We start from the raw sequence: 15,290 nt of genomic DNA, 5'->3' as shown, positions 1-15,290 counted from the left end.
TTAAAATTAGGAATGTGGGCGATATCCGCCATTCTAGGCATCTTAAAATCTGGCCTTCTTCTAGGAGGCGATCCATCTAAAGTATCATCGTATCGAGGCCTCTTTCTTCCATCAGCCTTCATTCTGTTGACAGCGAATGGAGGTTTCTCAGCTAACCTGGGCTGCTCATAAGGAGTAGCATCCGGATTCAGATCTCTATCCGGAGTAAAAGGGCTGGAATGAACATCTGGAGTGGGTTCTGGCTGAACATTCAATCTTTGGAACTGAATCTGAAGTTCACTTACCCTCTGGACAAATGTTCCTGTCTGATCTTGCATTTCTCTTCGCAGAGATACTTCAAGCTTCCTTGCCTCTACCCTAAGAGAATTCACCTTCTCTTCAGCTGCCTGCTCTACGTCCTTCCGCAGAGTTGAGGTCATTGACTCCATCACTTCCTTCTGTTCCTGCACGACTTTCTCGATGGATTCGGTCTTGTCACCCAAGTTTTGGACAGCTTTCTCAATGGACTCCACTGTAATCTCTACTTGTCCGCGCCACTGAGATAATGGTTCCAGTCTTTCCTGAAGTACCTCTTTTACTCTCTCCTCAACCTTTGCTATCTCTTGCTGAGAAGTAAGTTGGATACTTTCTACTCCGGCCTTAAGACATTCTATGTCAGTCCTCTGCTGGGCAAAGAGGGCTTGCAGTTCATTCCTAAGCTTCTCTTCTTCATCCTGTTTTTCTATTCGTCTTTTGGCTTCTTCCTCTTTTTCTTTTTTTCTTACTCCCTCTTGACTCTCAATTAAAGCTCGGAGAGTTTCAAAGTCCTTTTCCCTTTTCTCTTCAATTTCTCGTTTTTCTAGCTCTCTTTTCTCTTCATGAAACTCTATTAGGGATCTAAGTTCCATCAGTTCCTTTTTTCTCAGCTTTTCAGCCTGAACTGCCTCTCTTTTGCGCACTTTCTCTTCCTCCTGTTTCTCTTTCCTTCTGCGCTCTTCGTCTTCAAGTCTCTCTTTCTCTCGGCGTATTTCTTCTTCAAGTCTCTCTTTCTCTCGGCGTATTTCTTCTTCAAGTCTCTCCTTCTTTCTGTCTTCCCTATCTTTCGTCAGCCATTCCAATAACCAATGGTCTGATGGAGGATTGGTCAGCGGACTTGGTTCTTGTATTGCGGTCTCCGCTACTTGAGTCTGCAGAGCAGATTCACACGTCTGGCATTTAACTCCTACAGCGAGGAAGGTAGCCACATCTTTCCCATCACAGCTCTAGTGAATTTGGCGCTGGCACTGGCAACACTGAAAATGTGCTGCCTCTTCTCCCAGTTCTTCACAGCAACCATATCCAGACTCTGAATCCATGGTCTTCCTCCCTCTACTTCTCAGGTTCATACCAGTAAATTCTTGATCCATGTTTAATACAGTCCACACTTTCACTTTCACTTTACAGTCCTTTTAATGCACGGTTCGGTTGACTTCACTTAATTGCACAGTTCTGTCGGGCCCCACGTTGGGCGCCAAAAACTTTTGCAACGTCCCACCTACACACAATTACCACACACTAAACACTTCACTTAGGAGGACGGCAAAAGTCTACCCATATGCGCTAACCTTTTGTCAGCCGTAGAACATGGACTCGGAAATATCTCAGAGCTTGCTGGGTGTAAGGAAAGACTATACCAGCTTAATATATATATTTTTATATGTTTATTATAGTCTCAACACAAGGGTGTCCGTTTGCACACTTACACACGTGTCTTTACCTGAAACCCTGACCACGCGCGTGCATTTACTTGTACCACACATGTTCTTTTACCTGTACCACCTTTGGTCTCGAAGAGATAAGGGGGGGGGGGCAGGGAACATCCAATTTATTCCTCGCTGTGAGGCGCCAGGGGGAGTATGGGGACCTAATTTTATTTAGGGCCTTGGTCGCCGCTGACGTCACGGGTTCCCCTGTAAAAGAGAGTAGGTTGTGCGTAGTACCCCAACCACAGCCGGGAATTGGCCGAAACCAATCGGTACTCCCGAATAACGGGCGCAGGGTAAAAGGATTAAAGGATGCCGCGACACCCCCGGCGTAAGCTGGGAATTGGCAAGCCAACCGGTGTCTCCTATGAAGGGAGGGCAGGTTAGAAAGGAAGGTCCGGGTGCTCCCAGACAAGCCGGGCAGGTAGAACCTGGGCACCTATCAGCCTAAGCGAGCGGACCAGGTAGGTAGGTTGCTGCTAGGCTCTTCTTCTTCTTTCTTCGTCCTTCCTTCTGGGATGGCTTCTAGTTCTCAGGCTGGGAGGCCAGTTAACCCTGGATGTTTGCCTGTTGACATCAGGGAGCCAACTGAGCTCCGGTCTCGCTGCGCTGGGTTTTATACTCGCGGTGGCGCATGGTTGGTGAAAATTTTAACTACAAGTACGCGTTGCTAACTCATTTTTTTACATATTGCAAACTTCGTACTGAGGAATATCAAGGTTTTGACATTGAGAAATCACTAGTGGGAAAATCACTAGATGCATGTGACAATATAAACTAAAACTGTGTGCATTCAGACAATACAATTAATAATGAGCCTCGCAGGACTCTGCTATTCTAAACAACACGTTGAACAATGTAAATGACAATAATTGATAACATTAAAAAGAATGTAGCGACCACACAGGGTCTAATAATGAGTGAAGCTAGTAAACGTAGAGGTGGAACCGTTAACGTTTACAGAATACATTTAAACTAAAAGCGTACGCCTCGCAGGGACATTCCGCTTAACTCTTTCATGAGATTAAAAAGAATATAGTGATCACGCAAGGTCTAATAATAATTAAATGGCGACCAAGCAGGGTCGTTACAGTCTTCAAATGTAGGCAATTTTAAATCTTTACATTTCATAGTTTTCAAGATATGGACACGTAAATTTTGATCAATTTTCGTCTCCCTCGGCCAGGCTTTGCGCTATTATTTGGAAAGTAAATCAGTCCACTAAATTTTGTCTTTATAACTCGGGTAGCTTCATCGAATCAGAGCACTCTTATACTGAGTAGTGTCATAATACCAAAAACTTACACTGTAAAAAAATAAACTTTATAAGGAGCTATTGGATTTCAGCATGCAAAAGGTTTGATTAATTTGGTACTTTTAAGTCTACTTTATGCACAGTAAGGGTAATCGGGACTGTATCTGCAGTTTAAAGTAGGATCCGAACTATTATGTGCCTCCACCGGGTATCGAACAAGGGACCCCATGATCACAAGGCAATGACGCAACCACTATGCCTTTGCGGAGACCCTGCATGGAAAGAGAACCCGTGATCTATGCTTTACATTCAAAACTCACCGAGAGAGATGCGTAAGTATATCGTGTACTTTTAAAAATTATTCTCACTGGATTCAAGTTTCAGTTATTGATAACGACATCCTCTCACAACATCCCTCTAAGAACGAAAAATCAATAATCGACTACATAATCATAAACAGAGACCAAATGAAATATGTAAGAGATGCAAGAGTTTGGAGAGGCCCGGAAATTGGCAGTGACCACTATCTTCTTACAATGAAATTAGTAACACAAGTTAAAGAAAAGAATCTTAAGACAAAGAAAAATATGTGTCAGATTCCCTCAAAAGTTATACGTTGAAGGAGAAGAAATATCAGGATATCTATAAAGAGAAAGTGAAGGATAAAATAGAAAAGCTAGGGACAGGAAGGGATACAATAGATTTGGAAGAAAGTTGGATGAATTTCAAGAAAATAGTGCTAGATGCAACAAAGACTTTTCTAAAGGCTAATTAATCCCTTATCCTTCCAAATACTTTTTTAAAGGCTAATTAATCCCTTATCCTTCCAAAGACTCATTTCAAGGCTAATTAATACCTTATCCTTCCAAAGACTTTTCTAAAGACTAATTATTCCCTTATGCTTCCAAATACTTTTTTAAAGGCTACTTAATCCCTTATCCTTCCAAATATTATTTTAAAGACTAATTAATACCTTTTCCTTCAAAAGACTTTATATCGACTGAAGTCACCGGTGTTGGTTACTAGTTTCTTTTGTTTGTTTTTTGTTCCCTAGCTAGCTGCCTGTTACAGGGTTACACCCTATGTACGAGAAGTGATATTAACTGTGTTTGAAAATAAGATTGTTGGTCTATGCGTATTTTGAATAAGACGTGGTAGAGTGAAAAAAATAATTAAAACTGTGCAGCATAAATTAACATGTAATTTTATACTCCCTCTGTCCCATAATTATAGTCCGGCATGTCAAAATGGTAGTACAGAAATGACAGACGAAGAGGCAGATGGAAAGCACAATTTGTACTGATCCTTGAGTAGTAAAGTTGTATGACTCATTCCCTTATTTCATGTTCATCTTCTGTATACACCAATGTCACAGTTTGAATATCGGGCAATTATTATGAGACAATAAACAAAGGTGTACAGGACAATAATTATGGGACAGAGAGAGTATATGATATTATATACTCGTATTCGAGTCAGGCAAACATTGAGCCTGTCATATTTGAAAACTGGCGTCGTATGGAGTATTAGGTCAAGGTGGGGTAAATATGCGGAAGGGAAGCATCAACATTATATAATTATTTCCAAGCGATCCTTATCATAATGATTTGGAGGTAAGGTTTTGATATATAGCGTGAGGAGCAGTGATAACGGGGTATGGTAAAAACGGGGTGGAGTGTTGTGAAGAACATCATAATAGGCTGTATTTTACAGTAGTTGATGTTCCTGTGTGATACGTGAGTAGCGAGTGCAAAGTGTTTCCAGACGGAATAGAATGTGCGGAAGTCATCCTGGCATACAGTAATCTCGTGGGGCTGGGTAAGGATATCCTATAGGCAATGCGAAGAGCATGTGTTTCTAGTATTTTAAGTTTTTAGTAGAAGAGTGGTGCTACAGATGTCCAGGTTGTGAAACCATAGGTAAGAATTAACGGAGTTTTGGTTTGTATGTCATGATAATAAGTTCAATCTCAAGCCCCAGGTTGTCCCACAGAATTGTTTCATTAGGTTGTGTTATTTTGGCTGGTTATTATGTCGAGGTGGGCTTAACACCGAGGCACGTTATTGTTTTGGAGAATCTTATTATAGACTTTTGAACTTTGATAGCTAGCAAATCTGGATTTAGATACTAGATAAACCTTCAACTTATAAAGAATTACCTCTATTGAATGTGCCTGGGAGATGGGGTGTTTTAGTAAAGTATTACGTTTACAAATTAAAATTTGAACATTGAAATAGTATATTTTAATAATAAAAATAATAATAATAATAGCCCGTAGCTTCACAGCCCGTAACGGCCTTAGTCTATTTCTCGACTGCCAGTCTCCCTCTCACAGTCCTACCTAGATGGGTGGAGAACTTCAACCGGTAATGGGGGTGACGTGGGGTTATCACATCAAACCTCCAGCCATTATAGGGGATGTTTATGACCGGGTTACGCTACTCACTCGTAGCTCACCTCGCGATGGTGGGTCGCCACCAGTCCTATGAACAGGCCGAACACCCAGAGACTGAGCCCAGGCGGACTCGAACCCATACCATTCCGCAGTAGGAGCCCAAAGCAGAGCGCCTTAGACCTCACGGCCACGGAGGAGGACAAATAGTACATTTTATAGAGTATATATATTCTTAATATTTAGATGAACTCCTTCATTTTCATAATGTTGGATATAAATATTTATAACACATATGTAGTACAGAAATATGCTGCCATCTCTGGAGTAATATGTGATTTCCTTTCTCCCACTTTTGATAAAATATCATACTATTAGTCAACAGGAAATCACGTCACATAGGTGTTAGTTAATGAGAAACACAATTTCAAGCTTGACAATTAACATCCATGAGATTTAATAAATAGAGTTCCCGGAGCAATACGGAAGCAAATGAAAGGGATCGATGCTCAAAAACAAAAAGTCTAATTTAAAGTAGTATTACTGTTGTAAGATTTAAGATAAATTTCATAGTTTGTGAAAAAGAAAATATTCATGTTTGATCTATACCTATAAGAACAGATTTACGTCAAAATATAAGGATATTACAGAAATTCGCACGAACACAAAAGCATTCATCATCATTTTTAGTGACCTACATGTTCATTCCAGAAAAGATTTGGACCCAAATCTCACCAAAATTGTATCTGACACTCACGATACATTTTCCAATTCATTTTTCGATATTTTGCTTGTTTAGGTTAAAAGCATCGATGTACGTGGATGAGGTGATAAATTGCGAAGGGAGGATAGCATGGGCATCGCCAGAAATTTTTGTAGGGGTCGGGTATCAGGCCCAGATAATGAAAATAATAAGAATAATTATTATAATTGTGACAATGATTATTATCATACAATTTTAACTAATGCCAACTAATTAAAATGAACTAATCTCATTTCAAATTATTATTACTATTCATTATTATATCCTTGTGGAAACTGCTACTCGATCCTCCAGATTAGGCAAATTTATACATTTGTAGTTTGTTGACACCTATCGAGCCACACCCCCTCCCCCCCGAAGACGCTTGGGACAAAAAGGGCGAGAAATATCCGTCAAGGTCATCCGCCAGTTGGAGTTGCGCTCAGTGTAGTCTGTTAAAATACGAACTAGCTGAACTTATTTATGTTATCAACAATAAAAACAATAATCTTTCTGCTTTTTAGTACCTTGAAATTAACGATACCAATTTTCAGGAGAGGGTTGACGGACCTGTTCGACCACCTTCCTCTCGACTTCCTTGGAGGAAAGAAGAGGAAAACTAACATGCTTGTTCTAGGATTCGATCCCGGGTTCTAAGTGCCCATATTGGTGACTGCACGTGTGATAAAGTGACTGACATTTCTACCTTGTAACCACCACACTGAAAGTCCTCGAGGTTGATACAACCCAGAAGTGTCCACGACTGTATGTGGTTGGTTCTCCGGGACAAGGCCGTACGGTACCGTACAAATGACTTGCGTCTCTCTCCAAATGAAAGAAGAGCCTCCCACAGATGGTAGCCACGTTGACGCTGTTGTGGGGCTTTCCAACAAGAGCTGCCTGTACCACTTCTACTGTCTTTGTAGCTCAGGGGAAACAGATGCATCTGTTATATTCAAAGAAAGCAACCTTCCTTCTATTGGTGATAGCAGACTTATTTCTAGTGCTGATAGCAGCCTTCCTTCTAGTGGTGATAGCAGCCTTCCTTCTAGTGGTGATAGCAGCCTTCCTTCTAGTGGTGAAAGCAGCCTTCCTTCTGGTGGTGGTAGCAGCCTTCCTTCTAGTGGTGAAAGCAGCCTTCCTTCTAGTGGTGATAGTAGCCTTCCTTCTAGTGGTGATAGCAGCCTTCCTTCTAGTGGTGGTAGCAGCCTTCCTTCTAGTGGTGGTAGCAGCCTTCCTTCTGGTGGTGATAGCAGCCTTCCTTCTGGTGGTGATAGCAGCCTTCCTTCTAGTGGTGATAGCAGCCTTCCTTCAAGTGGTGATAGCAGCCTTCCTTCAAGTGGTGATAGCAGCCTTCCTTCTAGTGGTGATAACAGCCTTCCTTCTAGTGGTGGTAGCAGCCTTCCTTCTAGTGGTGGTAGCAGCCTTCCTTCTAGTGGTGATAGCAGCCTTTCTTCAAGTGGTGATAGCAGCCTTTCTTCAAGTGGTGATAGCAGCCTTCCTTCTAGTGGTGATAGCAGCCTTCCTTCTAGTGGTGATAGCAGCCTTCCTTCTGGTGGTGATAGCAGCCTTCCTTCTGGTGGTGATAGCAGCCTTCCATCTAGTGGTGATAGCAGCCTTCCTTCTGGTGGTGGTAGCAGCCTTCCTTCTGGTGGTGGTAGCAGCCTTCCTTCTAGTGGTGATAGCAGCCTTCCTTCTAGTGGTGATAGCAGCCTTTCTTCTAGTGGTGATAGCAGCCTTTCTTCTAGTGGTGATAGCAGCCTTCCTTCTAGTGGTGATAGCAGCCTTCCCAAGAGGAGCAGCGGGAATCTCTTTCAAGGATATTTATCTTCTACATACCTAATTAACTAACAAACTCTCCAGCCTTCTTAAACCCAAAGGTTTATGGCTGCAGCAACACAGCTCTTCCATTTGTCCCTATCGTGAATAAGATCAATCCAATCTTTTCCATCCTTACCGATTTCCTTGAGGTCCATCTCAACATTATCTCTCTATCTTCGTCTTGGCCTTTCTACTGGTATCTTAACATCAGGTTTCCCAAGAATCCTGTAAACTCTTCTTTCCTCTCCCATTCATGCCGCATGGTCTACCCATCTAAGTCTTCTTGATTTAATTATTCTAATAATATCTGGACATGAATACAAATTATGCAGTTCTAAATTATGTAACCTTCGTCACTCACCTGTCCCTTCATCCGTTTAGGTCCAAATATTTTTTTAAGGATTCTATTTTCAAATACTCTTACTTATGTTTCTCAGTTTCAAAATTTCGAGTCTGTGTTAGATACCTTTTATGTCTCGAAAATACACACACACATACACGCGCGCGCACACACACACACACACACACACACACACACAAAACACATACATGTGTAACAACATTAGCTGCCTTATTTCGTGATTTTTGTTTGATTATGATGGCGTGAAACAAGTCATCAACGCGCAATGCTCCAACATTACTCGCAAATAGCTTTGTGATATTTTTTAAAGATATACGTTAATTAGTACGTATGTACCCTTGAAATGTAATATCAGCAAAAAAAAATATAGAGGGCTTGACACAACAATAGTGGGGAGAGGACGTCTGGTCTTGCGAATCTGCATTCACAATATTCCAGTCCACCGGCGTGTTTGAGTGTGAAGAGTGCTTGCAGAAGCCATTCATGTTGCGTTCACTGCTTCCTTTCTACTGTTAAGCATGGATGAGGTTAGGTATCTTCGCGTGGTCTTTGGCCACTTGTAGTCCACCATGAGCGGATCACAGCAGAGGAATATCATAGCATTCTGGACGAACATCTTCATCCTATGATTCAGACTGTGTTCCCTGGCGAGCGATCTGTGTTCCAAGATTACAATGTCCCATTCACACTGTTCGGTGCATCAATGCATGGTTCACGGATCACAAGATGAAGTTGAACATATCGTTTGGCCCCCTTAGTCTCCTGATCTAAACATGATTGTACATTTGTGGAGTATTTTCAAGGCCAAAGTGCACGGTAGGTTTCCACATCCAGCCGCATGTTGTGAAGTAGAGTCTACTTTGCACGAGAATGGGTGTGTATTCCCTTTAGCATTGTGCAGAATCTTCGTTTGTCCACTCCACGTCGGATGCAGGATGAAATTCAGGCCAAGGGTTGGCACACTTCCTTACGAATGAAGATTTTTGTGTCGTGTCATGGTGTTCATATTTTTTTTTTTGCCTACCGTCTCTGTGTGTGTGTGTGTGTGTTCTAAAATTGTTTATTACTTACTACGTTATCAAATTGTGCCCGTCTCCCACGAAATTCTATGACTTAGAGCATATTTCTCAAACTATGGGGCGCTATCCACTGCTGGGTCCTCAGAGTGCGTTTGGTGGGTCGCAAAGTCGGGCTCGAAAATTTATCTACTGTGTCATAAAAACCTATTGCAATTAAATTACTAAATTACTAAGTGTTTAAATTGAATATTTACTTTTCTATAATGAAGTATGCGTCATTTGTTTAAGCAAACGTAAAAGAGGGCTTCTTAAAGTACTCGATGTTAGCAAAAATATGATTATAAACTGGGTGCACACCCTTACAAGCACACCCATGCTTATGGGTCCCATGAAGTGTAATATCCTTCAACGTGGGTCCCGGACTGAAAAAGGTTGAGAACCACTGACTTAGAGTCTTCCAGAAGTGACCCCTCCTTCTCTCCTGATGACAACTGATGGGGAGAAAAGTAGAGACCTGCACAAGACCCGGAAAAACCCGTCTGCGAGGAGGCGCGCCTACAATAGTATGCAACACGCACGTCAAGCCCAGGTGTTCGACATCCCGCAAGCGAGCTTCACGTCACAGTTGTGCTCAGGCATCGATGCCTGCCAAGCTTTTCTATTACCCGGGTCTTATGAAGACCCGTGAGACTCAATGTAGTTCTTGCAAGTAGACGCGGGCACTACGCATGGAAATATTTGAATTTCTGCTAGGCGCAGGTGCCTTGAGGTTGTATAACCATTGGCGTAGCAAGGGGTGGGTGAAGTGGGCGACCACCTTGGGCCTTGCGCATGTAGGGGCCTCGCCTCCCATGAGGTTGATACGAAAACGTAATAAATGAAAGTGAGAAAGATAAAAAAGGCTAATGTTTGTGGGTAATAAAATTAAAACCTTTTTATCTGGCTTTTTATTCTAGTTTAACGTTATAATATGAATAAATATGTCAAATCAGAGGCGGGCGGGAGCTCTAAACCTAAGGGGCCCCAAAAAGTCAAAATAATTCTCATTTTTCATGTGAAACATTAACGCAAAAATTGCTTGGACAATTTTATCCAATTATTATTTTCTTGAATAGAAAGCGCTTTGTCTTGGCTTTTCTTCTGTCTCGTGACCTTGCATAGCCTACACGATTTTAATATGTTAATGATAAAGCACCTCAAACTGCCACGGAGGAAAGTATGGGTCATTTAAATGTTTCCGGTGTTTTAAACTGAAGGGTATGGATAATATTAGCAGTTCTTTCTTCCTTCCTTCCTACAACTTCTGTAAAGGGCATGAAGATGATTTATCTTCAGAATATCCTGATAAAGTTTTACGTTTCAAGAATGTGCTTAAATCTGAAATCAAGTTCTTTGGCAAAGTTTCTTCTCGTTGATAGCTCTACACTAGCTTCCAGTGTTCTTTGTATCCTGTACCGCCTTCTGTTTCTTTGCTATTCTTCAAATAACAACCACGAAAAAAAACTATATTTCTCAAAATTGAAACTTAGAAAAAAATTCTGGAAGGTAGCGTCGAATGTTATGATTTAGCCAAAATTTACCGGACTCAGTAATCTCACTCTTGAACGAGAAAGGGCAAGATCTAATGTAAAAGTGTCATTCGCTGCCCAGAAACCAGCTCTGTATTAAGCAAGGTGGTTTGATTTAAATCAAGATTTAAATTTGGGAATTCTATTTTAAAAAATCACATATTGAAATCAGTTTAAATAAAATTACAGAATAATGTACACAAGAAATTTGTAGATATCAGAATCACTTTTTGTGAAAGTATATTAATCTCGTATTCATTTAATGGTGTTTATTATGCTCTAAGAAAGGAAATAAAGGAAACAAAATATATGTCCTGATGGGGTGAAATAAATTTAATATGTCATCTGAAAAAAACACTTAAATTTCCCTTGATTTAAAATTTAATAATTTTTATAAGCAAAAATAGCACATTTTTTAAATAGAATAATACACAAAATACTAATAATGTTAAACCGTAAATAGTGTCATTTTCATTAAACTGTAAATAAATATGGTAGCTGATATTTGGCTAACTGTCGTATGCTGATTGAACTCGAACGCCAGACCTGATTATTAAATGTTGTTGGTGTTTAGTCTGTGCGTCCTTCCTGTAAAACATGTCCAATATGATATAGCCGTCCTGTGCGACGCAACTTTGTATCTTCATATCACAATGTAAGTTATTGTGCTGATTATGTTACTGTGTTCCTAAATTATACATTTACGTTCGTGTTGCTAATACTGTTTTATTCCTGACTCCATTTCTTGTGTAATTGAAGAACTGAAAGAACCCGAAACTCAACAATGGCGACGAGGATCTTGGAACATACTTACTTCTCGTAATTCTACACATTTCTCGTTATTGTTCTTCAAGTTGTCTGTTGGAGGTAAGAATCTCTATATACAATGCAGAGGTTGTCTCAATTTTCCGAATTCTGCAGGGAGCAGGAAAGTATTAAGCAATATTTTGATAGATTCGAGCATTTCTGCAAAGGTTCAGACATTCCAGATGAAAAGGCTAAGCATATTCTATTAGCAGCAATAGGGCACAGAACGTATGCTGATTTATATAATCTCATACAACCAAAATCTATATCAGAACTCAGTCTTGCCCAAATTCAACAAATGTTGATCCGCCATTATGAGCCCAAGAAAAATCTCGTGCTTGAAAGGCATAAGTTCTTTCTTATTAAACAGAAAGAAAATCAGAACATTCCGGATTTCATTGTGCAAATCAAAGAACAAGCTTCAAAATGTGATTTTGGTGATCTCATCGACTCAATGTGTCGCGACGTATTTATTCTTGGTATGAGAAGTGTGCGCGTTAGAAACAGACTGTTATCAGATCCTGATTTGACCTTGAAAAAAGCAATAGATACGGCCATGTATCTCGATGAGCTAGAATTAAATGAGGGAATTATTAATCAAAGTCGCTCAAAGAATGCTGTGGAATATTCTGAAACTCCAACTGAAGTCACTTCGCAAATACAAAACAGGTACAAGGACAAATTCCGAATGAACATCAGACAAAATAGAACTGATTCAAGGTATATTGGTAACAAATCAAACAATGATTCTGGTAAACCGTGTGGTAATTGTAATTCTTTTCATCCTAACGGGAAATGTCCAGCTTTTGGGGCTACTTGCAGATATTGTAAAAAGAAAAATCATTTCTTGACAGCCTGCAAGAAGAGAGAATATAACAATTCTAGCAAAAACAAATTGGTTTCTAACACAAACATTGTGCTTAACACACGTATCAATGAAAGATCTATCAATGTTCCAGCTTATTCAAAACCTACGATTGTACCAAACAATCACAGCAATTTCAAGCAATCACATTTTTCAGATTTTAATATGCCGTGCATTCCCATAGATCACAAATTTGCAGATATTCGAGAAGAAAAATCTAAGAACGAATTTGTTGATTACAGCGCCGCTGGTATCCAATGTAACGCTCAGTGTCCAGAAATTTTCACTACTTTCGTTACTAAAGAAAGCGAATCTGTTTGGCATACACAGGGATCGTTGTTTGTCGACTTACAAGTCAACAATTCTAAGATTCCATTCCTAGTGGATACAGGTTCTGTTTATACTTTAATTGATAGCAGACAATTTGAGTCTTCATTGCGAGGTTGCACTATATGCAATTTTCCTATCGTCTTGAAAGCAGCAAATGGCAACAATCTTGGTGTATTAGGAAAAGTTAACGTTGAAGTTATATTTCGAGGAATGAAACATAACTTAGATATGATTGTTGTTAAGACAAAATTGAATCGTTCGATTATGGGTTTATCTTGGATTGATGTTTTCATGCCTGAATGGCGAAACATCTTTGTTTCACATACTCTTCAGACGGTTTCAAATACTCTTGAATCGTCATCAATAAAGGAACTGGTTGCGAATCTAAAGAAAGATTTCCCTATACCTTTTGATGGTGACATGTCCAAGTCGATCAAGCGTTTTGAGATAGATTTGCCATTAAAGGACGATGCTACACCAGTATTCAAGAGATATTATGACGTCCCGTACTCGCTAAAGGAACCAGTGAAAGATGAATTACAGAAGTTGGTTAGCGATGGAGTCATTGAATCGATCAAATCATCATCGTGGGCTTCTCCTCTTGTTGTTGTTCGTAAGAAAAACGGTGAATTAAGATTATGTGTATCCTACAAGAACACTGTTAATCCGCAACTCAGGAAGATGGGACATCCGTTACCTAGGATAGAGGATCTTTTCAACAAGATGGTTGGTTGCTGTTGGTTTGTTTCATTTGACCTTCGAAGGGCTTACCTTCAGTTACGCCTATCTCTTCAGGCTCAGAAGGTTCTTGTCTTCAACACGGAATTCGGGTTATTCAGACAGTTGAAGCTTCCCTTCGGAGTAAACTCTGCCAGTGCAATTTTTCAAGCCACGATGGAGCAGATATTGATGGGTGTAGACAAGGTTTCCATTTTCCAAGACGACATTTTGGTAGGAGGAGTTACTCTTGAGGAGTGCTATGATAAAGCACGAAAGGTGCTGAATCTTTTCTCCGATTATGGCGTCCGCATAAATGAACAAAAGTCTGTGTTCTTTGTGCAAAATGTGAAGTATCTGGGCCATTCTCTTTCACAGGAGGGAATTCGTCCTCTGAAAGAAAACATTGATAAAATAATTCAATGTAAGCCGCCCACTAATGTTGGCGAATTGAAGTCATTTCTCGGTATGGTCACGTATTACGCTTCGTACTTGCCAAACCTAGCTGACTGTGTTGCCAATTTGTATGATTTGTTAAAGAATGGGGTACGCTGGTCATGGACAGATGATCATCAGAACGAATTACAGGATGTCAAGAATCTGCTGTCTAAGGACTTAGTACGCACTGTATATGATCCTAACAAAGACTTATACCTCATGTCGGATGCATCTCCTACCGCTACGGGAGCAGCCATAATGCACAAGATAAACGGAGTCCTAAAGCCTATCATGTGTATGGCCGGTACTTTATCCGCTGCGGAAAGGAACTACACTCAATTGGAAAGGGAATCACTTGCATTAGTCCGTGGAGTCAAATACTTTCACAAGTATCTTATTGGACGACATTTTGTCGCGTTCACCGACTCGAAACCTTTATCTCACCTGTTGGATCCTTGAAGTAACTTGCCTGCTTTAGCCATCAGCAGAATCAACAGATGGAAGTTAGTATTGGAAGAATATGACTTCAAAACTGTTTACACGCCGCATGTTGAGTTGGCTGATGCTCTATCTAGAATTTGTGTTGCAGATGATCCAGTTCATGATTATCATGATGATTTCGCATGTCAGTTGACAGCTGAGCCAGTTGTCCTTAATCTTATTGAATCTTCGATGTTGACGCGCATTTCGCTGGAATCACAACGTGATCCTGAGCTTTCTAAAGTCTTCGAATATGTTCAAAGGAGATGGCCACAATCCATAGGGAGAACAAAAAGTCATCCTATCAGGAAAATATTCGACAGGCGATATGATGTCCACATACAGAAGGGATGTATTTTCGTGGGCGAAAGACTAGTTGTACCTGAATCTTGTATACAAAGTGTCCTGTCTCTGTTACACAAATTCCACCAGGGAACATGCAAAATGAAGGAAATAGCTCGTTCATCGTTCTTCTGGAACACGATGAATGAAGATATTGAAAGGGTTACATCTTCGTGTGACACATGTTTGCGATACAATAACAGGCCCAATGTACCAGGTACCGCATTCGGAACGTGGCCTATTGCATCGCAGCCTTTTGAGCGTGTTCATCTTGATTTCTTCCATTTCTCAGACATGGATTTCTTGTTGCTAGTTGACGCTTACTCTCATTGGATATCTGTGTGGAGAGTGAAGAATATGCGATTTGACACCATGATTGGTTACTTAGAGGAATTTTCCTCATGCTTTGGATATCCGAAAACCTATGTTACA

This window comes from Lepisma saccharinum, chromosome 26 (genome assembly GCF_977018435.1).
Source record: "Lepisma saccharinum chromosome 26, izLepSacc3.1, whole genome shotgun sequence".
In the NCBI taxonomy this organism is placed as follows: domain Eukaryota; kingdom Metazoa; phylum Arthropoda; class Insecta; order Zygentoma; family Lepismatidae; genus Lepisma; species Lepisma saccharinum.
This window is presented reverse-complemented; position numbering follows the sequence as displayed.